Raw genomic sequence first — 19597 nt, 5'->3', positions numbered from 1 at the left:
GATGCAAGATATGATGTGCTTTGATGGTGAGAGTTGTTTTGATAGTGTTGGATATGATGTGATTTTTGATGATGGGATTTATTTTGATAGATTATTTTTATGATGATGTTTATGATAACTAGGAAAATATTTAAGGATCAACCTTAAAAATGGGGAGGGATGCAATATGTTTGAACTTGTGAAAAACATAAATGGAAATAAATGTGTGTAAAAACATAACCTAAGAGATGAAATATGAATATACATTAAAAAAATGGGAAAAAGACAGATGCAAACCTAAAAAAAAAAACTTTAAACTATGCTAAAAGGACGATAAAATGAACATAAACTAGGATAATGACTTATTTTAAATGAACACAAACTAAAATAAAATGAATGTGATTTTTATGATGATGGTACATAATTAAAATGAACACCAAAAATGGGATAACTGAACTCAAAGTTAGGATGAGAACATATAACATGTAAACTAAAGATTATGATGATGACACATGAGAAACATATCTAACATGTGATGAATGATCTAATTCTATGATGGGGAGATATGATAAGATAAATCCAAATTATGATAAGGGTAAAGGAACACAATCTATTATAAACAACATGTTGAATAAATTGAACACTAGGATGCTGGGAGATAACAAATAGAAATAATCAATGATGGTAAAAATAAGATACAGGAAAATTTATGATGGTGGGATAGGATAAAAAAAACTCAATCTAGGATAATGATTTATGAAAAAGAATGAACTTAAAACATAGGAGATACTGACTCTTAAGAGGATGATGTTGGAAAATGATTGACCAACAAACTCGTTTTTAGGATGATATGGAATAGGATAGGTGAACGTAGGGCTAGGATAGTGAACTATGATAAAGAGCGTAACATGATGATGGTGAAACCTTTGCCTAGGGGTTTAGAATTTGTAAGAGTAGGATAATGAAGAGACCTCAATGTTTGATGATAAGGAAATTGAATTGAAAGGTTCTGATGATGGAAGGATCTAAAGGGTGATGAAGATAGGTGATGTAAAGGAAAAGGGGAGCGTAGGCAAAGGAAAAATTAGGAGAAGGGTTTTAAGGGGGTGTAAGGATGACAATTGGTGATGATAGTAAAGGGAAGTAGAGTGATAAGGAAATAGATGTGGGGTGTAGGAGAATGGTACAACATATCACTGATCGGTCAGGACCTTGGTCAAGGGGTAGGAACAATATGCACAACTTTAAACATGACATGTGTAGAGGATTGAATAGGAGATTAGGATAATGGGGAAAGATGAGGTCATGGGGGATAAGAGTCATGGGGGAGCAGGGATAGAGAGGATAGGAGGCTAAGAGAACATGTAGGAGGGGGTGAGTACAGATGTGCATGGAGGGTGATATGAACATGTAATTCTTCCTATGAGAGAAAATGGTGAGAATGAGGGGATATACTAGAAGCTTAAGAATGAGGTACTTCGTAAAGAATTACCATCACATAGTGTGAGCACTTTATTTGATATAAAAATATTAGGGATCTGCCAAGGTTACTAAGAACATTGAGGCCTTTTCCCCAATATTTCATAGGACTAACTCAAACAAGCACGCAAGGATTTCCCCAACATCGCACATGAGTCCCTTAAGAAATCAGTGTGGAAACGATGCTGGGTGATCCACAAGAAAATGATATTTCCCAACTACATCATATGATCATAAATGAAAGCATGTTTAGAATATGCAAGGGTGATATCTGACTGACTCACAAGTAGAAAAAGACCATGGTCAAAACCATGCTTTCAAGTTGCCCCAATCAAAAAACAACATGATATGGAAGACCATGGCGACCATGAGGAGGGAACAACTAAAATCACCTGGAAACAACCTACCAAAATATACATGAGAAACCCAAAGATTAGAAGAAAGAACAAATGTACAATAAAGTAACCTTTTGCCAAAGAGATTGGGATAACTAGATATTGACAGGCCAAATATAGGTACAAGAACGAAAGCATCTGGTAAGGACTTAGCGATAGTATGATTAGGATGGTGACAGAATTGGTAATGATACTTTCCTATTGACGACTGGCCAGGGACATGGGGTTTTGCCATAAGACATGAAAATGTACAAGCATGACTATACAATGGGTGAGTGACTTAGGAACATACGAGAAAATACAGTAGTGGGTATGTGTATGAAGGGGGAAAGCTCAGGATGAGGAGATAGCATTGTTGTAATACAATTATTGGTACATGAGTATGGTATAGATACAAGGATATGATACATAGGGTATTGTTGTTGTTACAAGGATATGATACATAGGAATGGTACAAAGGATAAGCTACACCTGATAGGAGACATGTGGTAGAATACAAGGATAAAATACATCAGATATGATACATGTGGTAGAGTACAAGGATAGGATAAATACATGAACTACAAATATAATACAGGATCTAGGTAGGGTGTTCAAACTGATGGATGTTGAAAGAAATGTCGTGAGTCTGTTGGGAATGTGAAGGCAAAACTATGGAGAACACCTTGGAAAATGAGAAGATGGGCAATGAGGTTTGGAGGGGTGACAGGGGAAATGTATGTCACTAATAGATAATAAAAAGGCTAAGTACACCTGGCACCTAATTGCTAGGTTTTCACCAAGGTACCTATCCAAGGTGCTTGAATTGCCAAGTTTTCACCATTGGACACTTGTTTTTCTTGACCTTATTTTTTCTTTCTTTCTTTTCTTATTTCTTTCTCCCATAAAGAGGGTAGGATACATTGAGGATATTTAGGCATAGAATTTCTTGAGGTGAATGATGTTGGTGGGATCATTCAAGTTTTCTCCTTCAAGTGTGGATAGCTGATAGGCCCCTGAGCCAAAAGATGATGTGACAATGTAAGGACCAAGCCACGTGGGCTCGAACTTGCCTTTCTTTTCTCGGTCAATTTGGACCTTCATGTTTTCTTTAAGGACCATGTCTCCCTCTTGAAAGTGGTGTGAATAGATCTTTCTATTAAGGTTGTGCTTGAGGCAATTCTGGTAGACCGTGAGGTGGTCATAGGCTTGTTGCCTTTTTTCATCAAGTAAGTCAAGTTGGGTAAGTCTAGCCACTTTGTAATCCTCATTTGATATCTAGCCATGCAAAGAAATGCAAAGGGATGGGAGTTCAACCTCAATAGGTAATACTACTTCAACACCATAAACTAGGGAGTATGGGGTTGTGTCGTGGATGTACAAAATGAGGTGCAGTAGGCCCATAGGGTGGGGTTGATCTATAAATGTCAATCACGGCCAAAATCATTAACCACTTTCTTTAGGATTTTGAGTAGGATTTTCTTAGTTGCCTCTGCTTGACTGTTACCTCATGGGAAGTACGGGCTAGAAAAATAGTGATGAATATGAAGGGAAGTGCACAATTCCTCCATATTGAGATTTTCAAAATTACTTCCATGGTCAGTAAAAAAGGTAGCTGGGATGCCAAAGTGACATATGATATGATATAGGATAAATTTGGACACCTGAACTCCTGTGGCAGTTAAAGGGGGACTGCTTCTACCCACTTAGTGAAATAATCGGTGGCGGTGATTATCCACTTCTATCCTTCTGAAGAGAGAGGTGTGATAACACTAACAAGGTCAAACCCCCAATAGGCAAATGGCCATGGCAATGTGATAGGTTGTAGATCTTGAGCTAGGGCTCAGATTAGATTAGCATGTTGTTGACAGGGTAAACATCATTTCACAAAGTCACACGCATCATGTTCTAGAGTAGGCCAATAATACCCAGCCCAAAGGATTTTCTTAGCTAGCACTATTCCACTCGTATGAGCACCACAAAGTATGGCATATACCTCCTAGAGAGCCATTGCAACCTCATTTTGGTCTAAACATTGAGTAGGAGTATCACGATAACCATGACAATATAGGGTTTAAGCGATTATAGTATAATGGGAAGCTCTGCAAATAAGGTTATGGTGTTGGGTTCGTATGAGATGGGGAGATATGATACCATTCTATAGGTAAGCATGAATTTTGTGGTACCATGGGGATTGGGGACCAACCAAGATGCATACCCATGTTGATTCATCATTCTTGTACACGGGCTCATGTAACTACTCAACTAAAAATTCATACTGTGCAACCTCTTGCGATATGTCCAAAAGTGAACAATAGCGGCCATGGCATTTGTTGCCTTGTTTTGTAATCTAGGTATTTGTATGAACTAAATTTGACTACAATGTTCCTTCAATTGTTCAACCAATTCTTTGTAAGGTAGCAACTTATCATCCTTGGTCTGATATTCATCTAGAGTCTGCTTGATAATAAGTTGGGAATCTCTATAGACCTGGAGCTCTGTGATATTCCATTCAATTGCTATTTTGAGCCCTACAATAAGGGCCTCATACTCTGAGATGTTTTTGTTATACTGGAACTGTAGTTTAAAGGATTTAGGAATGTAATCTCCTTGAGGTGTGACCAAGAGTATGTTGGCATCGGAGCCCTGGAATGTGTAGGATCCATCAAAGTATAATTTCTAGGAGTGTTGTTCATCTATTAAGCATAGATGCTCATTTTGAAATTCCATAATGAGGGGGTGATTTGCAACCAAAGGTGCATCTTCCAAGTGATATACTATAGCTTGTCCTTTGACAACCTTCCAGTTGACATATTGGATGTCAAATTTGCTGAGAAGCATGATCTCTTTAGCCAAACACCCTGTGAGCACCGTACATGACATCATAATTTTAAAGGATCAATTTTGGACATGAGTTGCATAGCGTGGCTTAACATGTAATGACACAACTTCTAAGTGGAAAAGACCATGGCTAAGCAAGCCTTTTCCATTGGAGTATAATTGAGCTCATATCCCAATAGAGTGTGACTGATGTAGTAAATAGCCCTTTCTTTGCCTGCATCATCAAGTTGTGCTATAAGAGAACCTAGTGTTGTTGGGGTAGCTGTGATATATAGTATGAGCTGATGACCTACAACCAGAGGAACCAAAATAAGTGGATGAGCCAAGTATTGCTTGATTAGTTCAAAGTTGCATTGGAAAATGAGGTCCCATCTAAAATTCTAATCGTTCTCGAGTAAATGCGTAAATGGTTAGCATTTGTCAGCGAGCTGTTAGATGAATTGTCTAACTAATTGTAGCTTCTCTTGAAGAGAGAGAAGTTGTCTGAGTGTCTTAGGAGGAGCCATATCCATGATGGCCTTGATTTTCTTAGGATCAATCTCAATACCATGTCATTATACAATGAATCCTAGGAGCTTTCTTGAGGTAATGTTGAAGAAACATTTCTTAGGATTGAGCATGAGATAATATTTAGCCAATCGATCAAACACTTCCTCAAGATGAGACAAGTGATCAAGGGCATTAAGAGATTTGACTAAAATATCATCCACATAATCCTTAAGAGTTTTATGGATGAAGTCATGGAAGATGACTGTCATGGCACACTTATATGTTGCTCTGACATTCTCTAACCCAAATGGCATCATGTTATAATAGAATGTCCCCCAAGGGTGGTAAATGCTATCTTATGCTAGTCTTCCTATTCTATCTGAATCTAATTGTATTTGGATAAACCATCCATGAGTGACAAGAGTTTGTGGCCTGCAGTGAGATCAACAATCATGTTGATGTTTGGTAATGGGAAATCATCCTTCAGGCAAGCCTTGTTGAGACCTCTGAAGTCTATGCAAATTCTAATATCACTAGAAGGCTTTATGATAGGTACCATGTTGGAGATCCATTCTGAATAGTCAATTAGGCTAATGATCTTTGCCTCTAACAATTTTTCTAACTCTAATTTAACTAGTCAAGCAACTTTGGGGTGCATTTTATGGAGCTTTTTCTTGACAAGCTTGGCCTTTGGATCCATGGCCAAATGGTGTACTAATATAACTTGGGGTCCAACCCCGACATGTCTTGACAAGACCATGCAAAGTGACCAACATTTTTGTAGAGGACTTTGATGAGAAGTTCTGCCTGCTCAGGTGGTAGAGATGTTGCGATATATGTGATCTGTGGTACCTCGATTAGACTAATATTGATCGGTCTAGTTTCTTCTATCAAGACTAATCAAATAATAGCCCTATGATCCTATAGGGAAAGGATGAAATCTCCATCTTTGAGTGCCTCTAAGAGGTTTTCATCGTCGTATATGTCCTTTATTTTATTTTTCATTTTTTGAATCATTCAATGGCGCTCCAGAGGAATTTTCACCAGAGGATGGTTTTGTTTTGCTTTTTTTCTTTTTTACTTCTTTTTTTCATTTCTTTGCCCAATTTTGTGACTGGAGATTTCCTCCTCCCCAAAGTAACCTGTTGGATTCAGTTTGTAGACATATGTTGATGGTGGTGGTAGCTATGTATGTGGTGTTTGTGCCCTCATGAATTTAAGGAGTGTGTGCTCTATAGAGAATTTGTCAACATGGACAACACTTGATTGGTCCCAATCAACGAGTTTGGGGCGAGCGAGTGGTAGGTTTATGAGATTTAGGGATAATTGGTAGAGAAAAGAGGCTCCTAGGATAATTTTATCAAGGAAGATATCATCATAGGATTTCTTTTCTACTTCCTCGGGAATGGCTTTCACCTCAATGAGACTATTTTGGATGTTTGTGAAGGCATGGCCTTCTTTCATAGTGCTTCCAATTGCGGGGAGTCCATAGCCTAAGCCTTTTTTTTTTCTTTTTCTTGGTATGCTTCTACAGGGTGCCTAATGCATGATTCCAGATGCCCCAAACCACCTCCTTGATAATCCCATTGCTTAGTGGCAAGGCGATGCGACCATGGGTATTTTTGTTTAAGATGATCAAGAAGTTCTTCACTCTTTAGAGGTGGCTCTTTGTATAGCCATGTGCTAATGTCTAGAGCAATTTCCTCTCCATCGAGGATAACTTTGGTAATAAATGTGGTTGGACCTAGCTATCTGAGTTGAGGGGTGGTATCTAGACTTTGCCCTTGATGTGTCAGATGCCCTTGAGTATGCGGATTAAGTGGTAGAGCACCGACAACAAAAGCGTATGTGAGATTGTATTCACTACAACCTTGGTAGTTGATCTTAACCGTGGAAAGAGTGGAGGCTAAAAATGGTATCCAAATCATGGAAGGTGCTAAAGGAACTGACCGTGGTGTGGCCAATTTTGATTCCAGGACAATGATTGGTGTATGAAGCTTTGACTGCATTGTAATAAGCAAAGGGTTTGAGATCTGCATGAATGGTTACCTCAGTGCCATTATGCAAAAATTTGACGCATTGATGGTATGTGGATGGAATGGCCTTCATGGCATGAATCTAGGGTTGGCTAAGGAGGATGTTGTATGGAAGGTTAAGATCAACTACATGACAAACTATTTCTTGAGTGGCTAGGCTAACTCTAAGAGGGAGCAAGATGGTTCCTTTAGTAGTGTGCTCCAAGTTGTCATATGCTTTGATGTTAATTGCCTCATTAAGGATATCTACCTCAGTGTATCTTGCTTGCTTGATGAATTTTAAAGTACATAGATTTAAAGTCGATCCATTATCTATCATGACCCATTTGAGCGCAAAGTCAGAAACCATGACAGTTATGTGAAGTGGAAGTATATGATTAGGTTCAATTGCTTGGATGTCGGAGGTTTTGAAGGATAGGGCACATGATGCGGAAAGGTGGCCGACCAAGTTGTAGAACTCAGTGAAATTTATGTCGATGGGGATGAGTGGCTCATGGAGAGCACTGTCAAGGATCTCTTGATAAAATGGGTTGGTTCGTAAGAGATCTAGAATGGAAATCTGAGCTAGTGTGTTTCCAAGGTGCTCCAAGATATTATACTGTGGTCCTAATAGGGGCGATCCTGATGAAGGTGCTCTTGATGGAGGTGGCCTTGATGGTGTAGATATAGATGGGCCAGCTATATTGAGTCGAGCTCATCAAGTAGTAATCGCACATTGGGTATTTGGGCCTTTGATGTTTATAACATTGATAGATGACTCAACTTGTGATATGTAACCAATAAAGTTTATGTAGTCCAAGTATGCTGAGGTATAGTTTTGAGATTGATCTCGATTATTGCCTTGTTTGTTTTGAGTATTGTGGGGTTTGTTGGTAGGAGTGTTTGTAGGTACTTTTCTTGGGTTTGTGTTATGATGAGGAAAAACATTTTGATATATCATTAATCCTACATTGGGTGAGGCTTGTGCCCCCATTGTGATCTTTTTCTGGTCAATAAGGTCTTGGACGTAGTCCTTGAGTTGCATGCACTTGAGGGTGGTATGCCCTTTGACATGATAGAATTTATAGAACTCATTATCCATGTACCAAGATGCTCTAGGCTAATTGAGTTTCAAGGGTTGTGTTTGTGGATGTCTAATAAGATTATCCTTGGCTAGTTTCTCAAAGATTGCATTTAGAGGTTCCCCCAATGGGGTGTATACATGGGGTTGTCTCTAAACATGTGGTTTAGGTCTAGTTGAAAGTGTAATAGCATTAGTCTAGTTTTGATGGCTGGGTACTTGGACCTTGTGCATTGTTTTTTGTAAGAGGTTGTTGATAGATTGGTGGTTGTTGTGGGTAAGGTTGTTGTTGACAAAATGTGGTAGGTATGTTGGCTGTTGCCCCAATGATATGAACATGTCAGATGTCGGTGATGCCATCTATCACTACATTCTTATTCTTATTCCAATACTGTGGTTTGTCATTGTTTTGCCCTCGATCTTGTGTGTTTTCCTTGTAAATTTTGATGACACCATCCTTGATGAGCCCCTATTCAAGTCCCATCCCCTTTTCCTTAATGTCTTTGTATGTTTGTAAATAGTTCATAACCATGCGATGGGGAAGACTAAGATGTGCATTTTTAATGAAAATTTTGACAAGGTGACATTCTGGGATGGTACATGAGATCCTAGTTGTGAGGGTTTGCCAATGTTGTAAGCATTCTGCAAGGCTTTCTCCTCCTTTTTGCTTGGTATGAACTAGGTCTACTACAAGTAACTCAGTCTCAACAAGATGAGCATATTGAGCCACAAAGGCTTCAAAAATATTAGTGAAGGTCTTAATGGTACCCTAGGGTATATGATAGAACCATTCGAGGGCTGGTCCCTCTAAGCTTTTCAAAAAAAGTCGCATGAGGAATATATCATTATAGGCCACTTCTTAGAAATGAATATAGAATTCTTTAACATGTGTGACTAGATCGCTTTTCCCTCTAAATTTATCAAACTTGGGGATCTCAAAATGTTTAGGAAAGGGTGTCATCATGATGGTTTTGTCAAACGGATATGGACAATCATTTTTAAATTTAAAAGTTTTGGAGTATGTCCCATCTTTGAGGGCTTCGAGAGCATTTTTCATCTCTTCCCATTTAGAGTTTATAGGTGGGGTAACAGGTGCTCTCGGTCCAGGTGCCCCTCGTGTGGGATACATAGTAGATGTTGAAGGTTGATATGGGAAACCTAGACTTGCATATGGTGGTTGCAGAAAAATAGGTTACACAAATGGTGGGATAAATGCCTGGGTTGTTGGAAAATAGTTTGTGCATACTATTGCATCTGCTGGGAAGTTTGTTGATAGGGAGTGTAAGTATGAGGTTGTTGCCCTACTAGATAATTATGCGGGGATACCTAAGCATACGGTTGACATGATGATTGTAGTTGAAAAGATGGTAGCGTTGGCAATACCTAGGCTATGATTTGGGAATGTATACTTTGCCCAATATAGGTTGGTTGTGCTCTTGCTTAAGAGAGTAACTAATTATTAATAGGGGCAAGGTAATTAATGTGAGGAAGAGTGTTCATAGCAGGATATTGTGATGGAGGGGTGATTTGCCTATTGCCTAAGGGTGGCATAGAAAAATAGTTGGTCATGGGTGGTAGCGAATAGACTTTAGGAGTGAAGGATGAGAGTGATTGAGGTATGGATGCAGTGCTGAAGGGGAGGCTAGCGGTAGGCCCTTGTGTTGTACCAACACTCCAAGGCCCTAAAGGGAATGAGGCCCAAGTACTTTGGCTAGTAACAAACGAATTGATAGTGATGTCAGGTTGGGATGAAGATGAGGTATTTGACCCTAGTGGAGGCATTCCGGTAGTGAATGGATTGGATGTGCTTTGAGATGGAAGGGAAAATGTGGTGTTGTTGGGTGTAAAAGGGGGACTTTGTGGACCAGGGAGATAGGTTGAGATGTGTTACGTACTAAGGGTTGAGTGAGGATGGGATGGGTGTTTTGTGGAATGGGAGTAGTCACCTGGGTTGAGGGCATATTTAGGTTTGTTGGTTCTGTTTGTGGTGGTTGGTACCCACTATCGAGTGAAGAGAAAGGATCATGAGGGATAGATGACTCTGTGTATGGTGGTTGCCACCCAAACAGAGGATGTGCAAGATCCATAATGTTGGTAGGTGGTGGGCATCCAAACTCAAATGCACCAACATTGTCCCTTAAGAAATTTGCCCTGATGATTTCCTTATTTTGATCTATGATGGCATTAACAATGGTTGCATGGCCAGGTTGGTTCATGAAAGCATCAATGTTTATGGAAGAACTTGTACCTTTAGGGGTTTGCGGTGGTGCATCTGGCGGTATCATGGAAACTATGGGGTATGGCTGAGCCCAAGCTATGCTACTACTATGACTAGGATCCATATCCATCTTTTTCCACGTGTTCTTACCGAAGTGTGTGGTGGGTGACATGAAAGGATAACTTCCCTAAGGGTAAATATGCAAAAAGGATGATGACAAATGTATGAAAAAGTGATTTGCCTAAGTGTGACTAGGGTGGATTGATTTCCTAAAATGTAAAGAAGAGTGGGTTCAAGTGTGTTTAATGATACCTTAGGGACCTAAATGATATGGTACTAAGTGATAGGAGATTGTGTTTCCCTTAAGTATGATCTTGAAAATGTGATGGTGATATCAAACCCTAAGGTAGCCTTATGGCTACTTTTGGAACACAAAGAAGGATCAAGTGTGTAGCCTAACCTTTTGCTCAAGGTGATGTAGGACACAAATGACAATCTATCCTAGACAATGCTTAGTTTCAAGGATAACTATGATGGTGAGATGGATGGAAATTTTCTTTAGGGAAACAAATCCTAATGAAGTGATGCTAAAATATTTGTAAGTGGATAAATAGTGGAGGATTTCTAAAAACCTAAGGTTGATGTCATAATGGAAGGAGGTGACTCTATTTTAAATGCTTGAATGGGGTAGTGGTTTTATGTGAAGGACTAAATGTATGAGGAGATAAGTGCATAAGTGTGTGTGGAAAAAGAAGGGCCCAATCAAAGTGTGTAACACTAGAGTTATTGATAAGGCTATGGTTGACACCTTTTTAGAGAGTTAGGTTCTAAATTTTGTAATCCCACTTAGTTTGTAATGCAATGTCTGCACCATCTTTCTCAATTTAGTCTAGTATGTTGATCCTTAGGTTGGGGGCATATTTCTTGTGTTCTTCTTCTATTTCCTTGTAAACTAGTATTTGTAGAAGTTTAGCTTTTTTGAATTTGGTCTTGGTTTGGCTTGACATGAGATAACTCTAAGAGATTTGATCGCAACTATGGGGTTTTATAGGCAATGACTACGCTAAGTATACCTTTTAACCTTGGGTTGGAAACATAAATGAGTTGAGGAATAGCTAAGTTTCTAGAAATGGTAAAGTAGTAAAGTGGGGCAAACTAAGCTTAGGACTTGTTGTGAATGAACTTGTTAACAATCCTTTTGAACCAAGGTAGGGAGGAACTATTTTTGAAGACAAATGTGTTATTTTTAGTCAAGTAGGATAGGTAACAAGGATAATTTGAAAGAGACAAATTTGGACCAAGTAAAAAAAAGGTTTGTAACTGGATTTTGCTATTAGTTGGTTTTGAGATAACAAGTATAATTTTGGAAAAGGTAAAGTTGAACCAATGAGATGAAAGTTGTTGCAAATGGACTTGATGACAACTGTCTTTGAAATAACAAGGATGGGATCTTTTTGACATGATGGATTATGAGCAAATAGTTTCTCAAAGGAAAAAACAACTTTGAGAAAAACAAACAAGTCATCTCTTTAAAAAAAGGATTTGATAGTAACCATAGAATTGTGTATGTTTTTACAAATGTTTTTTACGGGTCTTGAGCACAAATAAGATACTTCAAACACACTCTTTATCCCTAAAGTAAATTTTTTGGTCAAAATATGCTATTCAATGGCCCGCAACTTGGTGTCTCCTGATTCTAGTACAATATGTCCCTCTAATCGATGAGGTGAGTTGATACAAGAGTCAATTGACAAATGATACACATCAAAGAATCTTCAAGGCATGGCAAATAGAAGTTCCCCTTCTATGGGAACAACGATCCTTGGAGATGAAACCCAAGTGGCCTTATGCCTCTACTAGGGGAGCACAATGGTGAGTAATCTTGAGGGATGTTGTTTCCCTTACACCATGAATGAATATACCATAGATAAAATCAAGAATTTTTGACTAAAAGAGGGTTGTAAATGGGTTTGTGGAGTCTCACCAAATAGTTGTTACGTATGTGATCCACTTAAGCATATATTCTAGACATGCTAAAATCATGGGAAAGTTTTCCCACCTCATGCTACCCCTAGAAACACATCGCCCAGACTTGGGTGATAGAGCAAGAAAGTTTACATTTCCTCTCATTTATATACTGGCCAGACCTTTTACTAGTTTGAGCTTCTCACCAAAGGGGATGCACTTCCTAGAGGTAGATGAACTTGCTAGAAGCACTCTCAGGTTATTGCGGATGATCTTGCTAAGAAATTTTAGTACATGTGTCATGTACTTTAAGGTCTTAAGATGCAAAAAAGAGAGAAGACCAAGATGTGCTAGAGTGCACAATATCAAAATATACAATACACTTGATTCATTTCTATTTGGATACTTTAGTGTATCCTAATCAAGCTAGTTTCTGAAGACACTAATGAGCTTAGCATTCAATTGTTCATTCCAACTTTACAATGATGGTCAACAAAAGGAAATCGAGTCAACAAAAGGTAAATTGTGCATGAAAGCTTTGAAAAGGAGGGAATAAGAACGAGTTTATCCTTAAGGCATTCAAGATTTTATGAGTTCATTTTAAGCACTAAAATTAAGGTGTTAACACATAATGTTCATTTGCACCTTGAAATGAAGTGTTTGTCACATTGGTTCAATTTTAGATACTTGACATTCAAGAGTGAATTTTTGAAATTAAACTACCCAAGCATTCCAATGAAAAGCAATCTAGAATTTAAGCATACATTCAACAAAAAAGTGAGAATTGTTCTTTTTAGAGCATTTAAAGTGGATTTTTTTTATCAAAAACTTAAGGAAACTTGCGAAAACATGTTAGTATTTTGTTCCAATAGATACTTACAAAAACAAGGTCAATCCAATGATCCTGCGGATGTAAACAACAATCCCACAGGTTTAAACAGTGATCATGTGATGCGGGAACATAGATGAGAGCCGATGGGATTGTAGTACAAAAAATTGGTGAAACCGTGGAAAAAGTGAGTCGCTAGTAAAAAATCACAGAGCGATCCCACAAAAAATGCAATCCTGCGAGTTTTTGAGGGAGTGTTCCTACTGAAGTATTTGTTTGTGAGTTCAACAAAGAGGGAGAAAAGTGGGATATAATGGTTGACTAAATAGCTCAAGCATTCTTGCAAGCCTTTTATAATGATCCTACTGGTAAAAACTTGTGTTTGTAATCACCTAAAAATGGTCATCTAGACTATTAGCCCCCTTTTCAATATTTTGGCTAAATTAATTTAATCATTTACCTAGACCAAATTGCTAATAATCAATTTATTTGATTATAACCTATAGTTTGACTATGCTATCCTAAGTTCATTATTTGATTAAAAGAACATGTCCCCTTTTAATTAAATAAAACACCCCATTCTTCTAACCCACTTAAAGTGCACACATAAAGTCCTTTTTTCTATTTTAAAATTAAAAGAAAAGGCTTGTGAGACTTTTGTCTTATATGACAAGTCAACTTATATTCTATTGGTTGACTTGTGTGTGCACATGGATCACACCTATTTTCAAATTCCACCGTTGATCATCCACCATCTTCTTCTTGATCTCTACCGTCCGTAGGACTTTAAAAGGGAGAGAGCTTTCCCCCTCAAAGGATCCAACCCTCATTTGAATATTGTTATGCTACAAGTTTTCTAACAGGTTTCTTTGGAGCTCTGTGGAGAACTTCTATTTCTTGTCTACATTCTCTCATACCATAGCATTTTAGCTTAGATTCATGTTGCATGTTAGTTTAGCTTCTATTTTGCAATAATCTATCTCACATAGCTTAATATTTGGATTGTAACACTCTTATCCATGCTTAGGATAGCTGCATTTTTCATATTCATTCTAGCTTAATCTTTATTTGCATTGCATTCTTGAGGAACTCCTTGAGACATTTGCATTCTTGCATCTTGTCTTTGGAACCTCCCATTGCATGGTTTACTAGCAAGAAGAGTATTCCTAAGGCTCAACTGAGAGCCCTTGAACTTGAAATACACTCTCTTGCACTCCATGGATAGGGAGCTCTAAGCCGACATCCAAGCATTCCAAACTCATGGAATCGTTTGGATAGAAGGGTTTAGAGTGTGACACATTTCTAGTGTACATTTTTGGCGCCCACCGTGGGGCTTGAATCAAGTTTCTAACTCCATTTGCTTCCATTTATTATCTCTAGTTTTTTACAATAGCATATTGGATCTAATCAAGTGCTTTTGTAGAATTATCACTTTGGTTTTAAGGCCAACCCATAAGTAAATTGGTTTGAAGGCCAAAACTCTAGTTGGTTTAAAGATTTGATCATATCTTTTAAACCGCTTGGAGTTTGGTTCTAAATTTTTTTTTTAAAGTTGGTTATGTGTTCAAAATGTCTCAGTCCAATTTTTAGAGAATTTTTACGTGATTTGTGGGAGTTATGATTTTTTCTTTATTTTTCATAAAAAGCTATTTCTGATCGTAAATCAATGTATTTTTTGGAAAAACTTATATTTTTAGAAAGGTTTTTGAATTCTAAGAGGGGTACTCTCTTTGTGTTTTGACTTTTGAGGTCATATTAGGGATCAAAAATCCAATTTGATAAATCTAGCCTGTTTTGACAAAATCGATCTCTAGGGCACAAATGAAGAGATTTTTTTGAATTTCTTACATACATTTGATTGAAAGATAACTTGGATATTTGAGGCAACTAACCAATTTTTATTTTAGTTTTTTATGTTGTTTCACACTAACTTGTGGTGGTAACAAGTTGTGATTGCAAGTTGCCATCTTTGTGAAAAAAATTGAAACATTGCATAAAAAGAATGCATGTCAAAGCTTCAAATGCACAAGGGCTACTAACGATTGTTTGTAGGGTTTCCCAATGCATAAAAACCCAATTTTGCTTGTTCTTTACTTTTACATCTGCGGCATATACTAGTTGTTTATTTTTAGGCACATTAAAACTTACAATTGGGATCTTTTGGTGATAGGAGAGTATGCTCTTCACCCTTGTGGTGAATCAGAAATCTTGACTTACCATTTGGTTTCAAGAGTAAGAGGAAATTGAATCTTCTTGGCATTTTTGGGAGAAAATGATTGGAATAGGAGAGTATGCTCTTCACCCTTGTGGTGAATCAAAATCCTTGACTTCCAAAAGTTGATCCACTCTTTATGTAGTTTAGAATCCTTTAGAGGGCCTGCTCTCGGATAACCTGAGAGGAATGACCTAAGCGGGGACAAGCAAATTACCTGGCTCTTCCAACCCATTATAAACTCAAGGCTATCAAGGACACAAAACCTTGATAGACATAGTGTTTTTTTTCACCTAGTGTGATCGCTTATGGGATTTCGACCATAGGGAGATCACTAGGCAAGAATGCTTAAGGTACTCTTTTGGTCATGAGATCGGTTACTCATCGCAAGGTGAGGTGTCCCATAATTGGGAGCAAGAGGAACACTATGAACGGAAGCCCTATCTAAACACCCTAAGTTAGTAACTACCTTTTTTAGCCGCTCAACTTCTTGGTGCAAGGATCGATCCTAGTGGACTACCCGGATCATCCCAAGATTTTACACTCACCATATGTGTTCCCTTGGTTGTGCTTATGGAACTTCCATGACAAAGCCAATATCTCTTGTGGGAAACCACTTGGTGTGCGGCAAAGGAGCATCAAGCATGGGCCAAGTTGTTGAGTAATGAACCATGACTTTTAGGTAGATATTGCTTGATGTGTTCTCGAATGTGCTAGACCTGTGGAAATATTTGGAACATACACATGATGATAATTCTAGGGATTTCTTTTAAGACCTCACATATGCTTGTATCATGCAAGGTTACTTTGTCCCTTGCTTGATTGTTTGAAGAATGCTCCATGTGTCACTATCTTGCTCAGAAAGAAATTTCTTTTGAACATCAAACTTGCTAGGCTATCAATTATTGTCAAACTTTGTCAACCAAGTCAAAACATCAAGTGCAAAAATTTTCTTGTGTTGCTTGCTAAGAGGAGTCTCATCATTTGACTTTTCTTTTATATGTCTCTAGTGCTTGAACATGCTTAAATTGACTCTTTGGTCTTAGTACTCTTGGTCTTTTTGTCTTCATGGTCTATGTTTGCTTGCTAGTTATCCTTTTGCTGAAATGGTTGCCTTGATTTCTTGACTACACTCTTGAGTTGGAGAGTTGTTCACTTGTCACCCTACTTGCTCTATCTATTTGGCTATTTAGGCATCTTGCCTAGCCATTGACTTGAGTCATTCATGTCGTAAGTTTCTTGGACATATTGTTTGACAAGTCACTTTAATCTCTCTCTACTATCTTGGCAAGTGAACACTCTGTCTCCTATAATTTCAACATCAAGTTATCTTCTAGGCTCTTTTATGGTTGGCTTTGCATCTAAAACTATGGCATTCAAAGCTTGTGCTATTAAACCTCAGCCAAATCTAGATGATCATGATATCCTCCATGCTGCTAAAGAGTTTCAAGATCTATATGCACAATATAAAGAACTAGAAGAGACAAATGATCTTTCTTACCTTCATCTCTCTAAGCGCATGATAGAAATGAAGTTTAAACTTGAGAAAAGGTTAGAGGAGAAGATTGCATTCTTAAATAATTCTCCCTTAAGACCTTTACATACACATGGTTCATCTTCTTCGAGGTCTACATGCTCTACTTCAAGACATCAAATGTCTTCATCTTCTAGATCTAAAGACCTCTTTAGAGAACAAGCAAGTGATACCTCCTTTGAGCCTATGCTAAAATTTCATGATGGACCTATCTTTGACCAAGATAATGATGAAGGCATGGATGCATACCATTCACTTGAGAAACAACAAAAGGACTCTAGACATACTTCTAATAGAACTTTTGCTCCCTTGGAAGATTCTTATGATGACACTTTGCAAAAACTTCTTGGCAATAAGATCATCATGTTACCTAAGTCTAGCTCATATGGAAACCCATTCTTGGATATCTATTGTGCTTATCGTCAAAATAATGAGCATAGTACTTATGATTGCATTGAGCTAAAACATAAAATCCAAGATCTTATTGATAATGGAATTATTGATACCTTTAATGATTCATGTGATGAGGATACTTTTCTTGAGAAAGATCATATTAATGAACCTATGTCTAGTAGTGGCTCCATTGCAACCTCCACTTCTTCCAACACTCATGCATCTCCCAACACTTCAAAGCTTTCCAACATGCCTCTATCAAAAAAGGAACCTAATGCTTTCCACATTGACTACGTGTATCCTCAAGGGCTACCTCTAAAAGAAACTCAAGCTAAACTTCACTTGGTTGCAAACCTTTTCCATGCTACTAATCCTAAACATCCTCAACCTTCATGCAGTACTATGCCTAATCCAAACACTACTCCATTCACTCTTCATTCTCCCTTGTCCTTAGAAGTGGCTCCATGTCAAGAGGAATCTCAAAAAGAAAAAGCTATAAATGTCAAGAAAGATCAAGATCAAGCACCCTTTCATCTCTTTCAAGATTATTCCCCTCCATATCCTATATCTTGTCCACCTCCTAAGTATGATGAAGATACCACTTCCATTATCTCCCTTGAGCTTACTGAAAATTATGACAAAAGTTCTCTTCATATGTTATCCAAAGCTAGTTGTCAAGATCAAAGCATCCCATCATGTTCTACTTCTCCATATCCACTTCAAAATTTTTCTCAAGCTTCAAGTGCTCCTATTAAAAATGTTGTTCCTATCAAAGCTACTCATGAATCTATTAATGGTTTTGACTATGTTGCTCACTCTAAAGATGTTGATATCCCTTTTCACTATCCATTTGCATCTTCTAAATCTATCCTTGGTCCTTATCCATCTAAGCTAAAGCATTCAAACATTCCATCTATATTGGGGCCTTATGTTCCTCCATCTCCTACATTCACTCCTAGCTCATTCCCTAGCTCTCCCATCATAGCTCAAGATCAACAAAGGCACTCATCCTTGATGACTTTTCACCCATCTATCCATCTAAACTAGTCATACCAGCCTTATTCATCCACAAATCCCAAGTCCTTTGGAAGTGAGAATAAACATAAGAATCCATTGAAAAAGAAAGATCACTATGTCCCATCTAATCGACATGTGAATGCTAAGAAGGAGAATGCACAAAAGAGATCGGAGAGGTCCACTATTAAAAAAGCTAAATCAAAGAAAATATGTGTTCCTAAACCCATTATTGAAGAAATGTGTTTTGAAGTATCCAAAGGAAAATCTAAAGCTATATGGATTCCCAAGTCTCTTTTAAAAGACTTGAATATTAAAAATACTTCAAAGTTGACATTCAAGCTTCCAAAGGCTTCCATTCCATCTTCTTCCAAAAATATTTCTAAAAATATTCCAAAGCCTTCCACTCCAATTTTTTCCAAATCTCTTCTACCACCTCATACATCTAAATCTCAAGCTATTTCATCCATGATTCCTCCATTGTTCCAATACCCTTCAAGGTGTGTGTCAATGTTGATCTTGTCCAATATTTCAGCTACCTTCATGAAATCCTCTAAAGCTTACACTTACTTTTTATACATGAACTCTTATCCTCAATATATTCTTCCTACTACCATTTCTCTTTCATCACCCTATCAACATCTTTGAGCATACCTTTCTATGGTCTTGGCTTATCATGACTTATCTTTCCTATAGGAACACTATCTACATTCAAAAAGCTTGAGCTCTTTCTAAAAATTCAAAAAAATTTTAAAAAAAAAAAAAAAAAGCAAAAAAAAGAAGGAAAAAAATGAAAATGTGCCTTGGTGAAAAGTACTTCTTGTGGCACCTTGGTAGCAAAAGTAAAGCAAAATAAATGCATCCTATGGTGAAAACTACTTCTTGTGGCACCTTGGATAAGTACCATGATGAAAACCTGGCAAATAGGCATCATGCGTAATTCTTCCATCATCCATCTATCCCCTCTTCTCTCTTTGATCTTGACAATGTTGAGCTATCTTTGCATATTGGCTATCTTATCCATGAGATTTTCTATTGTGCTCTCCCATTCCCTCATAGCCTCTATGTTGAGCTTTATTCTTATTGCTCTATCCCATTGCTATACTATCTAGTTGAGCCCTTGGTCTTGATCATGATAAATAAAAATGGTTCTTAGGTCTCTTGACATGTCTAC

This window comes from Cupressus sempervirens, chromosome 2, assembly GCF_028749045.1.
Source record: "Cupressus sempervirens isolate cs-2001-9-10 chromosome 2, ASM2874904v1, whole genome shotgun sequence".
Lineage (NCBI taxonomy): Eukaryota > Viridiplantae > Streptophyta > Pinopsida > Cupressales > Cupressaceae > Cupressus > Cupressus sempervirens.
The sequence above is the reverse complement of the archived record's forward strand: the minus strand, read 5'-3'. Positions refer to the sequence as shown.